The 24,905-nt window shown below is 35.7% G+C and overlaps 1 long non-coding RNA gene and 1 pseudogene across 1 annotated transcript; both read right to left on the reverse strand.

Annotated features, from left to right (window-relative positions):
* Positions 1 to 3,179: 3,179 nt before the first annotated feature.
* Positions 3,180 to 17,275, reverse strand: LOC149240018 (uncharacterized). Its single transcript, XR_016245488.1, has 2 exons — positions 17,125 to 17,275; positions 3,180 to 3,330 (listed from the first exon to the last, which is right to left on the reverse strand). It is a non-coding gene; the product is annotated as an uncharacterized LOC149240018 (long non-coding RNA).
* LOC149240019 (uncharacterized) lies at positions 11,514 to 12,224 on the reverse strand (annotated as a pseudogene).
* Positions 17,276 to 24,905: the final 7,630 nt, after the last annotated feature.

The raw sequence follows: 24,905 nt of genomic DNA on the forward strand, positions 1-24,905 counted from the left end.
AATTGCTTCCTATATCCAGCACCAGAGTGTCAAGTGATGATTGCAAATGGAGGAACAATAAATTGCTCTGGAAAGTGCCATAATATCAAGCTATCCATGGGAGAATATGTATTGACTAGCCCAATGCTTTCCATTCCAATGGGAGGTGCGGATGTTGTACTAGGAGTCCAATGGCTACAATCCTTGGGTACAATAGCTTTTAATTTTCAAGAACTTTTCATCAAATTTTCTACGGAAGGAAAGGAAGTTGAATTAAGGGGTATTGCAGGGAAACCAGGAAAGATAATCAGCTCTCATGGTATGACAAACAGGGAAAATTTTAAGAACCCCCCCCAAATTTATAAATATAATAATTGGGCGAATCTCCATGGTATATAGGAAAAATGGAAGGCGATTTTATCAATAATATAATATGTATATATAATTTTCTGGCGAATCTCTCACCAGGCATGGCGAATATTTTACTCAATTATAAAATCTTGTAAGAACTTGGCAAGTCTTTCACTAAATAATAAAACTTTGTAAAGTCCTAGTGAATTTTAGCATTGTGAACTCTTAGAGAATTTTTTGAAGAAGTATAAAACCATATATGATAAGAGCCACATGGTGGCAATATCACTATCTTTTTTCACATTTCCACGACATGGAACTTGTCTATAAAATTATAAAAAAACCAACCAGGAACAGGAACAACTCAAATGCTTTGTGAGAGCTAGTCTAGAAAAAAGCAACAAATAACATGTCGGCAGAATTGTTCATCGGTGAGCCGCTATTTCGTGGGCAATCTGTAAAGGAGTAGTTGGATATCATATTTCCAAATCCGGGAAAGCCTTTCTTATCCCTCACAAGATTTGTTAAAAATGTTGGGTGTCTAGAAGGTGTGGATTTGCTGAAACAAATGTTACAAGTGGATGGAAACAAAAGAATAACAGCTAATGAAGCTTTGAAACATCCATACGTTCAGTCCTACAAGACTATAAACAGCTGCCATAAAGATTAAAAATGGAAATCAGCTACAAATCTCTTGATGACAACACTATCAAGATAGAGGTCGATGCTCTCTTAAAGACAGAGCTGCTGGAAATGGAAGCAGGTGCTATGAAGCTGACACTAGTAAAAGATGGGACAGCACAGCTTCCCATAGTGCATCCCACTCTGGGACAATCAGTTTTTTGATGTTTTGCAGATTGGGTTACAGTCTTGCAACTTGTTTTGGATTTGTCACCAACCTTATGTTTTGCTTCTAATTTATTTTCATCTGGTGATAAACAAAGTGTCAATCTTTTCTTAGGATAAAATAGTATTCTTTACAGACATATTAACTTGGCTAAAAAGTCCAGGACAATATGAACAGGACAGCTTCCAGGTTTTTTTGAAGATTTATCCTATCAATTTACTGCCGGAGGGTTTTCTGTGATTTCTTGCACTTTTGAAATTTAATCAAATTTCTACTTGAAATAAAAGTTCAGAAGAGACTATATCACTAATGCTAAACACACATAATTGAGAAGCCGATATGAAGCATTGTTTTTTTGGGTGTGTTACAACTTTGGTGACCATGCAGCTCAGTCATTGCATGTTCAGTTTGTAACTCCACCTTGAAAGAGTGAAATGTGTGGTGTAGGATAAGAAGCTCTCTGTTAAGGCACAATTGTTTTTCCCCAAAATTCTAATATCTAGATTCTATCTTGTTCATGTCTGTGTCAGGTGATGTTTCTTTTCACGTGCATGTGTTTAGTCAGATATAAAATACTCAAGTTCTCACCAGCCTGGGCTACAGTGGCCATTCTGATGATCTATTTCATACTCATTGCATTTTTCTAATAAAATGACATTATATTCATTTAAATTATGTGATTGAAATAGGGATACAAGAGCTTATTTGTATTTGAAGGTCTATAAGGCAGAGTATAAGCTCACACCAATCCTTGTTATTCTCTACAAGAGAAAATCAGTTTCTATTTCACTCCTCAATAACACTGACTAAATCTCAGTTTGAAAATCAGTTAAATTAAGAAGACTAAATCCCAGTTTGAAAATCAGTTAAATTTAGATGAAATTACTCATTCAAAATCATTTGGATGAGGAAATTGTCAAATAATTGTAAGTTGTCGTCTTAGAGAACATGAAGGGAGCACATTCGTCATATTCTACCAACTGCAACATACCTACCTTCAATGCACTCTCTGTAAGGACCATAACGGGAGCAAATGTGGACCCATGTACAAATTTTTACTGCCTCAGGGTTTGTTTCGTCCTGTGACTACTAGGTTCGTTAGTCCTTCACATAACTCTCGAACAAAATGAATCCAAGAGTGGAATATAGACTCTTTACACGCAATTTATTTTCTAGAAAGTCTATACAGAGAAATGAAAGTTGAAAGTATAAGAATTATGCTTCAAAAATGAATTTTCTTGTGTAGTGAGCTATACCAAGGGTATGCTTTTGCAAAGTTTTATAACAGAAAAATTTGTCAAGAGGAATTTATTAAGGAAATCTCTTGTTAGAAATGAAATCTAGTTGAGTTGAGATAAAGTCCATAGTTACAAAGAAGTATTGTTGTGGAAAGAAATTCCACTATGACATTCCTGTACATTTTAATACAATATAAAAGGAAATTGATGTGATTTCCAAGCTACTTGAATCCATTGAACACAGAGAGAATCAGTTGAGAACTGATGAATGAACATGGAAATCGATGTAATTCCTAAGCTACTTGAATCCATTTTGAACACAGAGAGAATCAATTGAGAACTGATGAATGAACATGAGCTGAAGCAAAAGGACACTATCATTAAGCTAGTCGACCCTAAAATTGAAGAAAATGATCATGTCAAACAAATCTACTAGCAGTGTACTAATAACGGTAAAATCGACTTGCAAGAAGAAAGTAACTTAAATACCACATTTGTTGGAAAATGACATCAATCAACATCTAATCTTCTTCTGGAAAAAAACTAAAAGAGCTTTATTTCACTTTGAATTTCAAATGCTTGTTAAATGATCAAGTGGTAGTTGCAAAGAACAACTCAAACTGGGTGATACCAAAACAAAATAATTTAGTATTTCCAAGACAAAATAACATTACTGATGTATCTTTGGATTCCATGAAAACAAAGCAATTTGATGTATCGAAATGATATTAGGAGATTAGTAAAGAGGATCAAATTAAGTGATGTTATGGCCATACCAATGACCATTGTATCCATTTACGCTTCGAGCGAAGAGACTCAGCAACACCAAGAACATCGAGTGCCCTCCAAGAAAATGTAGTCCTTGTGGTTTGTAGAGAGTCTTCACACTCTAACATCGGGCTCTTCAAACCATCTCTGCACAAGGTCATTACAAATGTAAAAAATCAGCAAGACACAAATTTGGTAGTAAATATGACCAAAAGAAGAACTAGTGCAAACAATTTTCACAATCTTGTTTTTGAAACCAACATTATAATCTCCTTAGCATTATGATCAGTTGTCAGTGTTCTTCCCAAGTCAGCAAACTCAGCTCCGCCTTGAAAATGTGTAATTGCATAAAAGGAATGTCGGTCTCATGCCAATAGTCTCCTACGATGAATGCGCAGGAACCTAGTACATAGACCATTTTTCTCTTCGCTTAGCTACCTAGGGCTTATTTCCCTTTCCAAATATCAATAATTCTTTTCCAAGAAAACATAAAATAAGAATAATATTTTACTATATTCTAAAAGGTGAAGATGTTGAAATCATGCCACAAAGTGAAAGGAAATCAAATATCTTTCCTCAAACCACCAAATATATAAAGAAAACAACAATAATTATAAAAATAAAACTAGATCTGTCGATCTATGCATGAAATAAGTCAAGCGACTAAAAAAATATGACCAAAATAAACCAAAAATTTCAAACTTGACAAAATCCTCTAAACAAGCAACAAACAAACTGCTAAAATTTTCTAAGATATTAGAGCTAGACATCAACACAATTTCATGTACTTGAATAAGCCCATTGTTGCTTAGCGTTAGACTTCTTAAATTAGTTATTTATCATTTAATACTAGGACACTGTCTATGTGAAAAGAAATAGGTCCCAGCTTCATCAAATCTGACTTCATTTCAAATCAAAGATCAAATCCAAAGAACACTAACTCGTTACTCTTGGATGGTACTAATGTTAAATACACAAAATAACAAAAAATAAAGATATGATAAAAAAGTAGACCTGCAAGATTATATTGGTCGAGTGTGACAGGGACACAAATAACTGAGACTAGAGAGATTTATAGAAGGCAGTAGTTACTATTGTGTGATTAGTGGTATGGTGGAGAGACCTGTCACCTACCAAGAAGGGACGTTGGTCTCAGAAAAGTATAGTAGGGAGATCCATAGAGCATTTATGTAAAAGGAAGATGAGAAGTGTCGTCTTCAAGTTGGTTTATGTTATGGTAGAATTTTGTTGGTGATAAGTGGTAACAAAACACTTACATCAATAGGTAAAAAGTAAATTCGGGGCATGAGTTGGACTGACTCATGTTATCTCATCCCTTAATGGTCCTAAGGACATGTGGGGACCCGAACAACTTAGTACCTAAAAGACTTGAAAACATGGCTGACAAATCATTGACAAGAAATGGCTAGAAAATGAAAAGAAATAGGTCCCAACCTCACCAAATCCAGCTTTATTTCCTGTCACATATAAGAAACAAACAATGTAATGATTAAATATGAAACATCAATCTTAAAATAACACACATCAAAATAATGTTGTTGCAATGTTACAATGAAAAATACAAATATAGAACCTATTTTTACCTGAAGTTGACATATAGTAATTTTGCATGATCAATGGAACATGTATACCAAAATAAGAGTCCTAGGGTAGTTCAATTTCCCAGTTCTCATCTTGGTCCTCATTTTCTAAATTGTGAACATGATCTTCTCTAAATGAACTGTCATTATGAGCCTCCAAAACATTATGTTCTATATCAAGTTCATTAGATAGATTTATTATATTGTTTTCTCCCCTTCTATCACAATCTGATCGCCAAAGAGTTAGCGCTCTTTCATATGGAAAATTGTCAATGTCATACTTTGTTACATATAATCTTAAACATGTATCCACATGTTTATCAAGCTTGTTCCTCAACTTTGACTTCAAGAATGATAATGCACTAAACATTCTCTCATCCTCCACTGATCCCAAAATCATGGTTTGACACAAATCTGCTAATTTGAAATATTCTGATATGTTTTCTTGCAGGTATTGGCTAGCACTTAAAGTAGTCCATAATCTTGTTATAGCACCATTTTCATTAGGATTCTCCAAAAAAGGATATTGCTTCCACATTGTTTCAGCAAAGCGTCCACCTTGTTGATACAATTTTGATGAATCTAAAATACCTTCAATTTGTTCTCCATGTATCCAGACTTTCTTGCAAAAATGGTCTACTAAACATTTTAATCTTTTTTGAAAATCAGCTTTTAAAGTTCTTCGACATTGACAATTGTTCCAATATTGAGGGTATACCACACACATGGCCTCCAACAATTCATCTCGAGGAAATCGTTCTCTTATCTCTAATGATAGTGATCTTGCAATTTCTATCAAATTTTGTCTCACTGAAATCACAATATTATCAAATTGGTCTCTTGACACGGGGCAATCTTTGGTGATTCGTCCTGTCTTACTAATATAATGAAAGGGAACCATATACCCACGCACTACGATACATAGTATCCCTTTTTCATCAAAGGTAAAAAAAATTTCAGTATTTTCTATATTGATGATCTCAGTCCAACTTTTAAACTCTGGACCAGTAAAAGAGTCTGGCATCATATACAAATTATCCAATGCAAGACATGCTGACTTTCTTGCATTTGTGTATTCCGCAATATACATTGTGCGATTCTGAGACATTTTCACGAGGACATTCATTTCATGTAGCATAGGAAGAATTCCAGCCAATGTCAATAATGTCTCTATATTAGTTAGTTGAAAAAGAAGATCTTGAGCTTTGTCTACATTATAGCGATTTTCATACATCAACCCTACCAAAGATTTGAACTCACTAAATAGTCTTTGAGCTGGTCCATTTAATGAGATCCATCTTGTATCAACATCTTTCAGTAGTTTTTTTCCATCCGTAATACCATCTGCAAATTGTTGAAACTCTAAATATCGTTTGGGACTACGAGAAAAGTATGCATGAGTCTCACGTACAAGATCTTCAACTTTTGAAACTGATGGAAACTTGCTTACTATTTTAAATGCAAGATTCATCCTATGAGCCATACAATGAATATTAAGCATATATGGTGAAGCTGATAGTTGTAGCCTAACACAAAGGCCATTCCTTTGTCCTTGCATTACCGCTGCTCCATCTACTCCAACACATACCAACTTTTTTGCAATCATTAATTCATCCATACCACTTTCCTTCAATCCATTAAGAACAAGTTCATAAATATTTTCAGCTGTAGAAGTCTCTCTCATCTTATTAATCCCAAGTAGATAGGAATGTCTAATATGGTCATTAACCATATAAATGCTCATGCAAATCCATGAAGTATTATCTATAGCTGTAACCTCATCTAAAGACAATGCCAAAAACCTAGCATTTGCAATCTTCTCTTTCAAATCATCCTTTTCTACTTGAGCTAGATATCCTGCCCATCCCCAACCACTAGTTACAGACCAATGAGAAGATGGAAAGTTTGGCACTTGAAGAAAAGATAGTAATTTCATGTGATCTGGATAATCTGTCATAGGACGACCTTTAGATAAGATGTGAAATACAGTGCTCAATTGTATCGTCTTGGATAACAAATTTCTTTCCATCGTCTTTTCAAATAGAGATATGATGGTTCCTCCGTCCGCCTCAAGTTTCCTCTTACATAATAAATATTTTTTATATTCTTCTGCATATTCAACATGTCGACATTCCTTGGAAGATTTCCATCTAACAATAGATTTCTCTTTACCATTTACAATTTTCTTTTCATACACCTTTCCTGCATGCTTTTGTACCGTATCTAGCTTCATCTGAAATTTCACTTCCTTTTGAGTTTTCCAACTACACGCAATACATCTAACTTGTCGGAAAAGCTCTTTCTCATTTGTAGGAGGTATTTCTTCAATAAATGGAAAACTTGAGACCCAATTTTCTTGGAATTTTCTTCCTATGGCCCACTGGCCTCTTTTCCTTTTCCGCGAATGGATTGTGTCACTTTCCAAGGAAAAATCTTTAACATTTTCATCACCAATTTCTGTTGAAACTGCATTTATCTCACTCTGACCACTTGAGGAACCTATTTCTTCATCCATCGTATGGATATCAAATGCATTTCCACAAGAGTTAACCTCTTTCTCAGTAACAGATTGTTCAAAGGAGCTTGAATCATGAAGAGGATGTGTATTTTTGGATGGAGCCTTTTGAAAGTATGATAATACATCTGTTTGCCTTGATGGTTTCTTCCCATGATTATCTTTTGACATCTCACTAAATATTCCACAAGTAAAATTTCCAATCGATCTGCAAACCTGCATCAACAGTTTTCAAGCGTTGAGATATGCTTCATATAAATTCACTTGTTCATAGAAAATAGAATTATACTTTGCAAAATAATTGTTGAGTCAACATTGAAAGAACATATATCAGAAATTGAATTTTGAGGCAAAATGGAATTTCACAAAAATTATTTAACAATGATAATGGGAAACTATTAAATTTTAAGACATAAAATATAATAATTCATTTGTATAACATTGAAACAACATCACTTTATTTGAATTATTCCTAATTTCCTACAGAAGTTGGTTGACGGATTCAGGACCTGGTCCCCTCCTCCCAAGCTAGCTTACAGTATGTCTACCATGCCCAAAACTCAAAAGCTAATGCTAAGCCAAATGAAAGGGTATTGCTACCTGAGGAAGAAATTTGAACAACCAGAAATCTAAGTATGGAAAGGGTAGAGCCTCCATCCCTTAGCATGTGAAAAATAAATGGTTAAAATATAATAAGATGGAAAGCTTAATTTGGAAGTCTTGACAGGGTCAAGGAAAGCCACTATTACTTCCACATCAAGAGGTTTGTTTAGAGAAAAGCTCATCTACTGAAAGTCAAGGCTTCTTTCTGACCAATCACTAGCCTTCGGAAGATGAGATTTCAAGAGAAACAATCAAGTCTGAAGATATAGGAGTTGATGAATGCCATTGCTCAGTTGGCTTGGCATTCTCTGTTTTATAAATCAAACAGTGTAAGCGGAACTATTTTGAGGAGTGCAGAAGGTTTAAGCATGTCTAGTTCCAGTTTTTCCATTTTGCAGCATTCTCAGAAATTTTATAGTCTGGAGTATCAAAGAAAGTTATCTCAGGAATGTTCTCAACTATGATCAAAAGTCTAAAGACCTACCTGTTTTTACTGACATCTAAGTGACAACAATTTTCTCATGTAATTCTTCTTAAAGCCGAATTTTTCAAGGGGTTGTGCTCCAAGTGGGCTATTAGAGCCTGCCAACCCACAACTTCAATGACCAAAATATTCTAGGCAATACAGTTAGTACAGAAGAAATATATTTTATAGATATAGTATCATCGTTCAATACCTGCCAACAAAAAAATTTAAGCCTGACCAACTTGTAGGATTCTGCAAGTCAAGACTCAGATTGAAAGGTTGTCCTGCCTTTATTACAAAGTTCTATCTAATTTTGTAGCATAAGATATAAGGCTAAGAAACAATGTAGATAAGGCAAGATAATTTTATTTAAGTCTAAATAAAGCCTGACAGATAGGTAAATGGGACTACAAAGTACAACTAGTGATGCTAATATGTAGGGGAACCCTTATATGGTCTGGTTAAGAATTTAGAAAAATATTCAAATTCTACCCGGACTGTGGTAGGTATCCTAGGTTTATATCCTCAGTTAAATTTCAATATCTTTTTTCTAAACAACTTAGTTTTGACTTCGTCTTTGATTTTCCATATGCTTCTCTACCAGCATACTGGCTCCCCTTATGTTTTCTCTGTGAGCACTGCTTTGTAACCAAGCTTTGCTGTGTAGCGGACTGAATCAAGGTTGTTAGACCAATTTAATTCATCCTCCTTATCTCTAATTTTGATTGTACTTAGTTGCAACAATGCAATATGTTAAGTTGTTAACATAGCCAACTCGATTGTCAAACGAATATCCTTCCAAACCTGTTGACCTTGCTGATATCTAGTGCTGTTTCTGCATGGTGGTCAAATTTGGATCCACAATATCAGCTTGATTGTGTGCCATTGTTATGCAGGGTCTCAATAGTTTCTTCATTAATCTCCTGGAGCCTTTTAAACCTCACCTAGGGATCTTCACCTATTCTCACTTTCTCTCCATTTCCTATTCTCCACATTGTACTTAGTTGTAATATATAGACTGTTGTATAGACACTCTATATAACAGTGCAATTTGTCTTATAGCTTTACTAATTCTTTAGCAACAGTGCAATTTGTCTTCTTACCCTCCACAAGTCTTAACAATCAATTCTTCAATTATATGTTTAGCACCCTTCACTTGAAGATAGGATAATTCTTCCCATCAAGCTTAACGTTGGGTAGAGGGATGCTTTAAGATGAAGCTATCCTCCCCCTTGCTCAACAATTCTCTACAGATCTCATAACAGAACCAAAGGTAATCTCAGGAACAGCGTACTATACTACTATGACAAAGAACCACAATTCTGAAAGAAACATCAGTTTGGTTAGGATCTTCAAACAGCTACCAAGGAATCAAGCAAATGCTGCTCTGCAATTCCAAGACTTCAAGTATCCAGATGCATTGCATTGCTCTATGGCACATCAATGCAATTAAAGGAGAAATTGCATTAAAGGAGAAATTGAAATTTCCCCAGTGAAACATATGAACAAGGTTACAATCAAGAGAAACCAATTATCCAGCTTGGCTTGTGAAATATATTAGTATTCCCCAAAACATTAAATGAAATCAGATGATTATAAAATGGATAGTGTACCTTGCAATAGATTATCAACCTTCCTCCAAGACATGCCAAATGTGAGTGCACTGACCAAAGTAGAGGTGGAAAGCTTTGATGTAAATCTATTTATGGGTCATCATAGGGTTGTTATCTGGTCGTTTTAACACTGGGTAACAAATCCAATGCAACAAATATTGGGCATATAGATCATATGATAGAAATAACAAAATGTAGTGGCTAACCTTCTGATTATAAGTATGAGGAAATGAGTAAAATCCCTTGCATTTCAGTTGTTGGCAACTTGATGTACGCCATGGTATGTAGCCAACCAAATAGTGCACATTCAATTCGAGTAGTGAGTAGATTCCTTGCAAATCCAGACAAAGAACATTGGCAAGTAGTAAAGTGAATTTTAAGGTATTTCAAATGTACTAGTAATTATGTTTTATCTTTTGATAATAAAAATGTTGCGCTTGAAGGTTATAGAGATGCATAAATGGCTGGAAATATTGACATGAGAAAGTCCACCACTAGATATTTATATACTTTTGCAAGTGCAAGTGTCTTTGAAGTTTAGTTTGCATAAAATAGTAGCCCTAATGACCATAATGAGTTTTGAGTATTGTTAAGGGAAAATTGGGTTAACTTTCTAAACATAACAAAAATTACTCATGCATCTCATACCTTTTTATGACAAGCATCATTGTAAATGATTTTGAAGAGATGGATTTTTGATCTCATGCAAACTAATGAATGCATTTAGGATTTGAACAATTTAATCCACAACCTTAAACTAATGAAACAAAAAATAATAACTACAGGATGATCTATCTTGCTCACCGGTCCAAGGAAAAATTTTAGGGGAGGGGTGAGGCTATAATGGATTGTTCATCACCAACAGTCACTTGTGTGGTGCTTGGATTCTATATTGTTACCCTGCCTGCATATTCCAAAACCAAAACTATAATAATTCTTCTCTTTTTTGTTTTTGGCACGTTTGGTATTCATATTATCAAACTTTAGATGCAACTATTTTCGCAAATTGCTAATGAAGGATTTGCCTATCTAATCCTCCACTTATTTTGCTTAATCCTCACTCCCTTGTTTGTACTCGATTTAATAAAAAAATTAATTTCTCATAACTTCAATTTTGGGTTTTCGTCCCTTACAATCTATTTTATTTTCCTTCCAACGCATAATTCTCTGCGAACCAATGACAGCAGTAATACCGCGACTTGTTCAGTAACGAAAATCCTAGTGCACAAAGTTGCACGGCATTTACGGCAACTCAAAACTTATTGTACATCTTGAATAATCATTTATAATTTTATGATTTAACAACTTTATAAAAGCGCAACTGGAACAAAACCATAATATAATTAGAATAAAATAATTTATATTAGAATAAAATTGAAATTGCAATCCTTAGACTCTGAATGTTAATGACAGAGATCGAAATTCAACAAAGACACTGTTGCTAACAGAACACAGGATTGTAAAAACTTAGAACACGGGATTTTCAACGTTTTACAGACAAGCTACCAAATTCTAAATACACAATCCTCTAAAGACCTGCTACAGATGACCTGGGCCCAAAAGCCTTGGCCTGTCATTATCGGTCATCATTACTTTTCTGCATTAAAACTGAATATTTATTGAACACTGTGTTCGGAATTTGAGTAAGTTTGTCTCTGATGAATTTCTTGTCCTGCACCCTCAGATGGACGCAGCATTTGGTGTTTATAGGCTGGATATTACTGCTGGTAACCTCCATATCTTGGAAGAACATAGGATTGAGAATTTCTCACTGCGTGCTGACTCCTATTGCCAAATGGCATCATGCTATCCTGATCTAAGTAGGAATTTGTTCTACCATTTTGCTGGTGAATGCCCATTCGTCCTTGGTAGCCATGGTACCCATCAATAGAGACAGAAGACTGAATTTGTTGGTGTGAACTATCATAGCTATGATGATTCTGATTGCCATAGCATCTTTCACCATAACTATTGGAAGCAGACATGGGATAACCCTGCTCATTATTCTTACTGCCCATATAAGTTCCACCATAAGAATTGCTAGCAGAGGCTGTATAACCCTGACCATAATTCTCATTGGCATTGTATCTTTCACCTTTATTGTAGGTTCCACGATAAGAATTGCTAGCAGAGGCTGTGTAACCTCGACCATGATTATCATTCCTGTTATGACTGTCACCCGTATTGTATATTCCACCATAAGAATTGCTAGCAGCGGCTGTATAACCCTGGCCATATTGCATATTCTTGCCTCATCAATAGGGGCAAGAATATGCAATATGGCAGAATTGATGAAGATGCTTACATTCTCTCTAAAATATAGATAATAAACTAAGTCAACCCTTGGACTCAGAGCAATAGGTTTGGATCACCCTAATACTATAGCCAACGACTCAGGTCTCTGCCTAAGAAATGGGATTCCCATTAGTGATATGCATGATTGACAGAATTCAGTACATGATAACAGAGCTAGTTTCGATGGCCCTTTGTTTGATGTTCCACTTCATGAATCAGAAATCAAGCATGTGACTAAGATTGAGGAAGAAAAGCAAGCTTTCGAAATTGAAAAGGATCGCTTTTGTTTCCCTGAGCCTGTACACAAAGCTCATTTAGCGTTTTGAAGATCCTACTACTTACAACACTGAATACGAGAAATACTTATGAGATATATAAGTAGACCCTCATTCTCATTTTAAATAATCTCATATTACAGAAGTCTATTGGCACACAAACTGAAGTCCACACAGATTTGCATGACATATTTAATAGGGGCATGAATATGCAATATGGCAGAATTGATGAATATGCTTACATTCTCTCTAAAATATAGATAATAAACTAAGTCAACCCTTGGTCTTAGAGTAATAGGTTTGGATCACCCTAATACTGTAGCCAACAACTCGGGTTTTCCCAAACTCGGGGCACTTGCCTAGGGTATATAGGCGTAGGTTCTCATTCTCATTTTAATCACCTCATATCGCAGTAGTCTATTGGCACTCAAACTGAAGTCCACACATATTTGCATGGCATATCTAATAGGGGCAGGAATATGCAATATGGCAGAATTGATGAGGATGCTTACATTCTCTCTAAAATATAGATAATAAACTAAGTCAACCCTTGGACTTAGAGCAATAGGTTTGGCAAGCCACCAATGACAACAAATGAATTTTTATTTGAGATATGTTGCATATATTACTTCGAAGGTCAAATCACTACATACAAGAATTTCTTTTATCACATGATATTCCAAGATATAGATAATCCTTCAACTCAGGTATGCCATCAAATTAGATATGCCTATGGAGGGTCATGAAAACCTGAAAAAGTCAAACGTCCAAGAATTCTTAAGGTTCCACAGATCAACAAAAATAAGGCTGGTTTTTTTTTACAGTGCCTATCAAGGAACTCCAAGGAAATGTGAAACTAGTAGCATTTTGTATTTAATAGAAAAACGTTATGTTTCTTTCAAGTATGCAACAGACCAGAGGACTAATAATAGAGCTGAGTTTTACACTTTATGGTTACTTCTGAAATGTGCAACTTAAAAAGGAATTGATGGTCTCTAAGATATGGGGGATTCAAAACTGATTATAGATTGGGCAAATGGAAGAAGCCATATTGAAAATCTGGTGCTTATTCTAACCATAAACAGGATTTCAGAGGTAAGAATGAAGTTTGCAGAAATTATCTATTTTCATGCCTATGGAGAATTCAATGAACATATTGTCTAAGTAAGAATTGTCAATGCAGAAAGGGCCACTGCCAGAAAAGGAATTTAAGGGTAAAGTTACCCCAGTTAGAACTATGCAATAATTGCGTTGCCTAGTGAATGAAGTTTTTATACTTTTTGAGGGACCCGTAGCATCATCATCATTTGGACTGGAGTATTTGTGCTTGGCTGGGCTATTAATGGAAGCAGGGGGTTTACAGAAGGCCCTTGTTTATTATAAGGGGGCAATCAGGTTGAAGCCTATATTTGGATGTTCAATTGAGCCAAGGAAATGTATTAAAGGCTATGAGAGAGCTTCAAGATGTAATTTTGCGCTACCAACCAACAATCCAATTGTGTATTGACTATCTATTTGCCTTCGGGTATTTATCCAACGCTTTTTATGAACAAGAGTTGGCATTACCACTCTAGAAATATTCTATCATCCTGGACTCCATCTTTTTGGAGGTATAGAATAACCTGGGTGATGCATTGAAAATTTATGGGGAAAGTGGACGAAGAAATTGCTTGTTACCAGAACTACCTTCAAATTTAGGAAAATCATCCTCAGGCTCTGACAAATTCTGGGGGTATTTATATGGAATGGAATATGGTAAATTTGGTTGCTGCTCCTTTTTGTGGGATCCAACTGATATATAATGCAGGGGATGTCAAAGGTTCTCAAACAGTTTCCTTCAATTTTCCAAATGATAAGAAAACAATAAACGAGGTGGGAATTGCCATGGTCATGCTCAAAAATGTTGCAGAGGCTAAATTGAGGTCTATTGCAGGTACATGCATTTCTGAAGAACAAAACCAATATGTGGATTCTGAATCCATGTTCACACATATGGTTTTCAAAGAACATTGTCATGGGATTAAGCTTTCCAATAACAAGCAGTCACTTGAGAATAGAACAAAAGGATAACTTCTTATAGCTCCAGATGAAGATGCACTGAATGTTTTGGCAAACTTCATGGCTAATGAACAACGATATGTTGTATAAATTCTACATATTTACAACGTAGAACCAGATTATATTAACACAACATTGGTAACTGTCTTCCATAATTTTATAAGGGAGGATTTTGGTGACATTGTTGTATTCTTAATGAGGCAAGAGAGAATTGAAAGACTCCTGCAAAAGTAGGCTACACATTTGTTTGAGAAAATACCACAATTATCTGTTGTTGTCGGAGTAGAAAATTGCCTTGGGATAATGGAGGTCCTTCCAAGTCCATGGTTGAACTCATTTCCACCAGCTATTCTGTGCTTATAGATACTACTCCAAGGGAACATAGCCTGGTCATTTCACATCCAAAGTTAACAATCATGCAAAAAGAATCTTCAGACATAGAGCTGGATTTTGCAAATCTGAGTTTTGAGGTAGTCTCACAACTGGTAAGTTGGTTCGATGAACTAGCCAATGAGATTAATTCAAGTAGAAGGCCAATTAGTATACTTGATAATGAAGATCTTCAGACAACTAATCCTTATATAAAAAGTCTAGTGCGCCAGGTGGATGAGAATTGTCTTTCACTGACATTAGATTGGCCTAGTCCTAATGCCATTAATAGAATGAGGCAGCCGAGAATGGAAGAAGAACGAATAAGGCAATGGAACATCAGTTTCATTGTTTTCATGACCAAAGCAGATGGTAAGGCAGTCGAGGATGAAATGCAAGAGTTTAGCTAGGGTGAATTGGTTACACTTCCTTTCCAAGATGATGAGCATCAAATGAACATGATCGACACCATGGCAATGTGTGTGGTTGATTGTAGTTGTGCTTATAAGCAAGAAATAATGGGAAGGGGACGTGACCTTCAATTGATGAATTTCTTAGTTGACCTTAGATTAAAGGAGCATACATACTACATTTTTCCGACCTATTCATTTTCTCAAGAAAAACTACTTCAAACACCGTAGACAAGGCTTTTCACCATGGTAACTGAAAGTGGACAATGGATACCACCACTTTTATCCCAACAAGAAGGCATGAGAAGTCTAGAAAAGGAGAAAGGTTGTAGTGCAACTTATACTGCTGGAAAGAGTGGGTGGGTTGATCTAGAGCGCTCCTCAATTGACAAACAAAAAGGCGGATTTGAAGACACATTGAAAGCCTTCACCCTGGAAAGAAATCAAATAAAAGAAGCTATGGATTTTTCCTTGGATAACATTGATGCCTCAGGGTTTGATGAGACTTGTGCATTATTGTGGGATATAGATACTTCTGTAAAGATGGGAAAATTTCCATATTCAAATACTTCTAGTGAATCTGACCCGAACAACAAAGATGACATTGTCTTAATTGATTCTGTAAGGGTAATTTTGTGGATAATAAGGAGAAATCTAATATTGGGAATGGAAACGCTTCTAGAGTCTATGGATGCCAAGCAAGGCTACGAGGAAATTTTGTTGCATGCTCAATCTGCTCACATGCTTCACTCTGGAATAAAACCAAGTTCAAATTTTGATCATACATAGTATGAAGATGTTATAGTCAAAGATATTATTTTGTGTTTGAAAGCAGCAAGCGAAGAGCAGTGGGAACAAATTGAGTGTGCAATCGATGATGGTACTGGGATTAACTTTCGATATGCACATGGATGGACTTTCTTTCATTGGACTGCAGATTCTTAAGGAAATTCTATTATTTTGTGTTTGAAAGCAGCAAGCGAAGAGCAGTGGGAACAAATTGAGTGTGCAATCGATGATGGTACTGGGATTAACTTTCGATATGCACATGGATGGACTTTCTTTCATTGGACTGCAGATTCTTAAGGAAATTCTACTATTCATAGGGCATTGTGTGACCATCGTTACCAAGAATTAGCTGAAGTAGTTATTTCAATGGGCAAAGGAGATTTATCAACACAAGAACCACAATAGTAGTATAGTACGTTGTAGAATTTCTTCCATCAGAGATTATTAGGGACAGAAATATCATTGCATATTAACTTGAGATCACAATATGATACACCAAAATTATGTGACAAGGCCACTCGATGCATATGTTTGCGATTTCCTATGTTGAAGGTTCCAACAATCATTGCCGGCACCAACTGCTCTGGCCCTTATCACCGCAAGAAACAATATGACGTACTGTGCCAAAGAAGCACAACATATTCAGCGAATTGAAATTTGAAATTAACCTATCATCTGATAAAATAACCCTGAAAATAAAAATGACAGCGTATTTTGACATTAAACACCCAAGAACACATCTGGATTGCACAAAAATGAGCACAATCTACAGCTATAAGAAAGATAACAGAATGAAAGGGAACACCAAAGGAAAAAGAAACAGACATTTAACGAAATAGGCGTGATATAAGCAACAGATAAAACAGCAATGACCAGAAAGTTACTGCAAAAATGGTGCAGATCACGGCTACTTATCCCATGCTTGAATATCAGCAGAGTTAATATACCTTTTACACGAACATGAGAATAAAGGGGCCTAATTTCTCGCGCTCAGCCAACAAAAGTACCGACTGTTGTTGTTGCTGCTGCAGTGGCATGAGCCATTCAAATCCAAGAAACAATGGATACCGAAACCAGAGAAGAATAAGCGGATTGAAATCTGAAAATGTAAGAATATCCCACCGAAACTGCTGCTGCTAGATTTGTGAACTAGGATGAAAAAACCTATTTCAAAACCATTTTTATACAAGAACCCAGGGAGCCATATACACCAAAACAGCGGGCTGAATCCGTCAAAACAGGGAGCCGCCCTCCATTTCAAAATAAATCTAACATCCCATGACCAAATCAACCCTCACAAACCACTCCCGGGACCAAATCGACCCTCACAAACCACTCCCAAACCAGAAAATCCAAACTGTAAATCAAAATGGGGGCGATTTTGATCAAATACGATTCCACAAATATCAAAATGGGGCTATTTTGATCAAATACAATTCGGTTAGTTTATCCGCCCTGGGCTAAAATAAAAAAATAAATTAATTTTTAAATAAAATATGGGTTAATTATATAAAAAAAAAAATATTATTTTAATTAAAAATTCGCCCCATTAAAATATAAAAAGCCTTAAATTTCGCCTTTGGGTGATTATTCGCCCCTAAAATTAACCTTGATGACAAAGCTTCTAAAAAAGGAGCAAAGAGGTGTAATTGCACAATTATGCTCGCTAGATGTTTCCACATTGGAATCATCTATTTCTCCATATCTCCAAAAAGTCTTGGACAATCATTCCAAGGTATTTGAGACTCCCAAGGGTCTCCCACCTATGCGTGATCATGATCATGCTATTCATCTGATTCCAGGAAGTGTTCCTCCAAACATCAGGCCGTACAGATATCCCTATGTCCAAAAAAGTGAAATTGAACGTATGGTTGCAGAAATGCTAGAGGCTGGTATAATTCAACCAAGTCAAAGTTCTTTCTCAGCTCCAGTAGTATTGGTGCACAAGAAGGATGGATCATGGCGCATGTGTCTGGATTATAGGGAGCTCAACAAGCTCACTATTAAAGATAAGTTCCCCATTCCTATTATTGATGAATTACTGGATGAATTGCATGGATCAATTTACTTCACCAAGTTGGATCTTCGTTCAGGATATCATCAAATCAGAATGAAGGTTGAAGACATTCCAAAAACGGCATTTAGAACTCATGAGGGTCATTATGAATTTTTGGTCATGCCTTTTGGCCTTACCAATGCACCTTCAACATTTCAAGGTTTGATGAATTCAATTTTCAAACCATTCCTTAGAAAATTTGTGTTAGTATTTTTTGATGATATACTAATCTACAACAAGTCTTGGAAGGATCATGTTGAACATGTTGATAGGGTGCTACAACTATTGGAGGAGAAACAATTATATGCAAAAAGATCCAAATGTTTCTTTGAGTCCAGGAGGTGGAATATTTGGGTCATATTGTATCTCATGAAGGAGTTAAGGTAGACCCTAGCAAAATTAAAGCCATTAAGGAATGGAAAATCCCCACATCCATAAAGCATCTGCGAGGATTTCTTGGGTTGACAGGGTATTATCGCAAGTTTGTTAAGAATTATGGGAGAATAGCAACACCTCTAACAACATTATTGAAGAAAGATTCATTTTCATGGACTTCGGAAGCAACAAAGGCCTTTGAACATCTTAAAGAGGCAATGTGCCAAGCACCGGTCTTAGCTACACCGGACTTCACAAAAACCTTTATTGTGGAATGTGATGCTTCAGGAAATGGAATTGGTGCTGTTCTAATGCAAGATGAAAGACCCATTGCTTTTGAAAGTCGTCCAATCAAGGGAAAGTTTTTAAGCAAAGCTATTTATGAGAAGGAAATGTTGGCAATACTCCATGCACTTAAGAAATGGCGACCCTACCTAATGGGAAGACACTTCAAGGTAAAAACGGATCATGATAGCCTTAAATACTTTTTAGAACAAAGATTATCCTCTGAAGAGCAACAAAAGTGGGTCACAAAGATGTTGGGTTATGACTTTGAAATCATCTACAAAAAAGGGAAGCAAAATGTGGTGGCAGATGCACTCTCAAGAAAGGATGAGGATGTGGAAGCATTGTTGTGTGCTATTTCTATTATCCAACCAGATTGGATAAACGAAGCAAGGGAGGAATGGAAGAATGACAAAGAAGTGTGGGCACTTATTCGAAAACTACAACAAGATTCCAGTACTTCTGATACATTTATCTGGCAAAATGATTCATTATGGTACAAAGATCGCTTATACCTCTGTAAGAATTCCCAGCTAAAACAAAAGATTCTTATGGAATTGCACACTTCTCCCTTAGGAGGGCACTCAGGATTTTTAAAAACTTACCACAGGGTTAAGAAGGAATTTTTTTGGGATGGCCTTAAATCAGATATTCAAAAGTTTGTGGCGGAATGTTTGGTTTGCCAACAAAATAAAGTTGAAACAATTAAGACACCGAGTCTATTACAACCTTTATCCATTCCAAGCCAACGTTGGGAGGAGGTTTCAATGGATTTTATCACAGGTTTACCCAAGTCTGAGGGAAAGAGTGTCATCATGGTGGTAGTTGACAGACTTACCAAGTATGCACACTTTTGTGCATTATCACATCCATTTAAAGCCAGTACAGTTTCTACTGCATTTATGGAAACAATTCAAAAGCTACATGGAAACCCAAAGATTATTGTAAGTGACAGAGATCCCATTTTCACTGGAAATTTTTGGACAGAATTATTTTCTTGTCTTGGTACTCAGTTAGCTCATAGCTCATCTTATCATCCTCAATCTGATGGGAAAACTGAGATAGTAAACAAATGTTTGGAAGGATATCTTCATTGCTTTGTATCTGATAAACAAACACAATGGGTCAAATGGTTGCCTCTGGCTGAATGGTGGTATAACACTTCCTTCCATACAACAACAAAAATGACCCCATTTATGGCACTTTATGGGTATCAACCACCATCCATCACATCATATTTAAGAGAAAATTCTAAGGTTCAGGCAGTGGAACATCACATCGAACATCAACAACAAGTCCTCCAACTCTTAAAGGATAACCTCGTGTTGGCAAAAAATAGAATGAAACAACAGGCAGATCAACATCGCAGTGAAAGAAGTTTTGATGTAGGTGATTGGGTATTCCTACGGCTACAACCATATAAGAAAATGTCCCTAAAGCAAGCTAAGAAGGATAATAAATTATCACCAAAGTATTATGGTCTGTACAAGGTGTTGCAAAAGATTGGTACTATGGAATACAAATTGGAGCTTCCTGCAGCTTCTCGATTGCACCCAGTTTTCCATGTTTCATGTTTAAAGAAGGTTATAGGTGACAAGCTCCCAATTCAAACAATATTGCCTGAACTTGACGAGGAAGGAAAAATTATATTGGAACCGGAAGCAGTCACAGAAACAAGAACTCGATAGCTACGAAATCCATCAATTTCAGAGTATCTTATCAAGTGGAAGAACTTATCCGCTGAAGATTCCACATAGGAGGATGAGAATTTTATGCAGAAGTATCCAGAACTACTCAAGCGTTGAGGACAACACTTTTTTGAAGGAGAGGGGCATGTTGGGTCCCTATAATACTAGTGATTACCCCATTACTATTGTAGTTATACCCCTTATTTATATTGTTGTGCCCCTATTACCCCCATATTGTTATTTTTGTGCCCCATAGAATCCCTCTATTGTTATTTTTGTGGCTTTATATTATTATTGTTTGGTCGGCTGGACTATATTGTGACTCCCTAGACTCCTATATATAGAAAGGAGGTTTTGTCATTTGTATCATCCAAGAATTGTTCATTTATGTAATGTAAAGGAGGTTCCCCCCTCGAAGAGGCTGAATTCTAAGGCATTGATCTATCTTTTCTATATTTTCTTGAGCTGGTTTCATAACAGGACATCTTCAAAAATTGTTGGCAAGACCCCAATAAGTTATGGCACAAGGATAATGGAATATACAAGACCAATTTTTTGAGAAAGGCATATAAAATGATAGTGGCCATTTTCTGTCATTTTCATGGTAGGCCAAATGCATAATCATTTAAAGAGGACTGGGTACCATTGATATACATATGCACTCAAAAGGGAAGCATATTTAATTCAGTAGATATTCTAGTGGTTTCCATACAGGAAAATGTAAAGCTAGCTCAGAATCCACTTGCAAGAAAGAAACCCAAATTTTACATGGCATACTATCTACTAGATGCCATATGTGCAAGATGTCAGTTTGAGGTATCAGGGCGGAGACAAAATTTGTCTTTAGACATACTGCTAGTACATATCTATTGATGAATCTTATGGTATATTCATTATATGGAAATTTATCACAATATAGGTGAAGTATTCATCTCACCCTTGAATCACATTCTTTTTTAAGCTGAATTACCTTGTATGTCCGATTGAGGAAGGGAGCATTGCATGATATCACTGATTGGTTTACACTAGTGGGTGAAATGTATATTAGAGTATTTAGATCTTTCAAGCCACCTCAAAAACTTCCTTTTTTGTCACGAATAAAGTAATATTATAGGAAGTAGCATACCAGATAATAACATGACTTAGAGGTATACTAGTTTGCACGAAGAAGGCACCATGGCCCCCTTTCCCAATTGTAGGCACATACTGTGGTAGAAGTTACAAAGAAGAAAAATTATATGCCAATGATTTGGAATGCTTTAGGTTTGGTAAGTTAACTTTTCACAAATATGGTTCTAGGGGCGTCGTTGCAATTCATTGTAAGCAACTAAAATACAAATGGTCTTACACACCAAGCATTAATGAGGTAGAAAAAAAGTTTAATAACTTTTACAAGGTTGCAAAAGCCATATATTCATAAAAGGGAATTGGTAGTTCCCAACCTACAAATTATTTTGAACCTACAAATGGGGGATGATCTGAAGGTAAAGATGCCCAGAAGAGAGAAAGGGAGAAAGAGACAACAAAGTAAGAGAGATAGAAAAAGCTACAAGAAAAAAAAAAAAAAACTAAGAAAGAGGAGCAGAAAATGAAGAAATAAGAGGAGGAGAAAAAGAAAAAGAAGGAAGAAGAAAAAAATTTTGAGAGGGGGAAAGGTAGAGATAGGAAGAAGCCAGAAGAAAATAGGAGGAAGCAACAAAGAAACATGAAGAAGAAATACTTGCAAAAGAAATGGCAGACAAGCAAGCAAAATAATAAATTAGACAAAAGGAACAAGCTCAAGAGGAAGCACAAGTCATATTTCCTCACATGGATATTGATTCTTCTACACCACTCACTAGGGGACATCTGCCACTTGGAGAGATGAGTATCCCTGTTGAAGAACAAAATCTAGTGCTAGACCTTTAAAGCTTCAAATTTGATCATGGCTCCAATGGATTTGTTCAGGAAATGCAAAAGTACAGTCTGAGACTGACCAAACCAATCTCGGTGACTACTGAATGAGACATAGTGGAAGATACTATGAACAATCCTATGGAAACAACTTTCATATGATCTGCATTATTTGTTGTTACAAAGAAAAACATTGATCATTTTTTGAGTAAGAATAAATAATTAGATAAGAATCTGGCCAATTTGCAACAAGAGAATTAGAGGCTTCATAAAGAGAATCAAACTTTATCAGCTTTAAGCTCCCATGAAAATGAATTTCGAGTGTCAACATTGGCAAAAATTATAGTACAAAGAACTGATCCGACTCTAGAAGATATCCTCCTCACTCATGGCCATTCGAAATCAACACAAGGGATACATTGACCGTTGTGGACATGATATACGAGTGGGACACAAAATTAATGCCTCAACATATCTTCGAAGAAACAATGAAGTGGCAAGGGAAAGGGCTAAAGAAAAAGTCAGATTGATCATCCAAGCCCATGAAAAGTTGGGGAAGTATGTGGTTAGGATAATGAGTGATTATCGACAATGTCATAGCATGATAAAAATTCTTCTCAGGTTTCATAAAATAGTCTCCATTAGATCATGTGGGGAAGTGAGGCTAGAACAAGACATTCAACAAGAAATTCAAGAAGTCATAGATACATGCAGGTTGTCCATCACTTAGAATGATCTAAAGATCATCAAAACATCTATTGTGAAACACATGGTAGTACCAACAAAGTTTCATACAATGCTCTCCACGCTATTCCACTTAGCAGAAGTAGACATGAAGACAATAGTACCTGGTTCTTTCGATTGTGAGATCGCATATGAGAGCCTAATATAAAGCCAAGTACTATCCATAATTTATTATTACAAAGCATGACACACTTACCTAACTCAATAATTCCACTTTCAAACCATACCTTTGTCTATTTTGGAATTAGTGTCATGAAATATGTTTATTTTATTAATCTGAATTTCGTTGTAACTATGTAAATAAAGTAGAATTAGAATTAAAAGTGAAATAGAAATTAAGTGAAAAAGAAGTTGAAAAATCATGAGGGTACTCAATGAGGCATGGAAGGTGAAAGGTCACCTAACTTTGTATAAATATATCCACATGGTTAATTATAAAGGACTTTTAGTTTTGGACTCCTTAGAGCACTTTAGAAATGGAAAGCTTGTACATTCCTTTCTAATATTAAGTCACAATTTCACATTTCCATTATTGGATCTCTTAGATACATTGTGTGATAGTGCATGGGATATTTTAGAATCAATATTGAGAAGCTCTTTCAGGCCACGACAAGCATTTCATTCATGCATTATTGAAATTTGTAAGACTATTCTTGTATTTTCTCAATGGTGTGCGTTTTTATTTATTTGTTGAAGATTAATGAACTGTTTTGTTAATTGGAAACTTAAATATTACTTGGAATGGTTCGTTGATTTACATATGCTATCAAATTGGTTATTAATTGCAAACTTGACAATTGGAAACTAGAATTCTTCCTTATTCATGCATCTTAATAAAATTTTGCTAACAATCTTTCTTTGAGATTCTTTTTCATATACTTATCTAGTGTAAAATCTTTTGTATCTCTTGCTTAAGGTATTTCAATAAGCTGTAACTCTAGGTTGAATCTCATTGGGGTATCATTACTATTTCCCTTATTCTACCTCAACTCATCAAAAATTTAATTCTCAAACAAACAAGGTGTTAGTGGGCCCACATACCAAATGGGACTCCTATCCCAAATAGTGTGAGTTCTAATTTGGACTTTATACTAGGGAGATACCCTTACAACTATTGGTAGTGCATTTCACCCTATCAACAAAAGCTTATCTCATTTCCCTGGTGCTAATGCTTGGGAAGTGATTGAGACTTATTATAAAGTTTTTGATACTCCTATAGATACAACTAGTAAGGCCCTTTATACATCTAATGCAATATCTAAGTATGCCATTTTGAGTGCTTTGTTAGATTCAAAATTTGTTAGAGTAATGCATGGTAAGTCAACTTATGATATATGGAACAAGCTTAAAACTTGTTATGAAGGGAAAAAAAATGTAAAATAAGCCAAGCTACAATATTATAGGACTCAATATGAAAGTTTGAAAATGGAAGAAGATGAGGACATTGCTTGGTATTTTCTTTGAGTAGACAAATTGTCAACTCCGTTGGAGGTCTTGATGAAGAAATCAAGGACAATGTTGTTGTTTGAAAAATATTGAAATCTCTTCTGTCAAGATTCAATCCCAAGGTATTAGCCCTTGAAGAACCATCAGATGGATAAAATGATCATGGATGTACTTCATGGAACACTCTTATCATATGAACTAAGGATAAAGAAGGAAAAAATAATGAATCAAGGAAGCAACA

Source organism: Pinus tabuliformis, chromosome 8 (genome assembly GCF_031772625.1).
Source record: "Pinus tabuliformis cultivar Carrire ecotype Pingquan chromosome 8, CPIR1, whole genome shotgun sequence".
NCBI lineage: Eukaryota > Viridiplantae > Streptophyta > Pinopsida > Pinales > Pinaceae > Pinus > Pinus tabuliformis.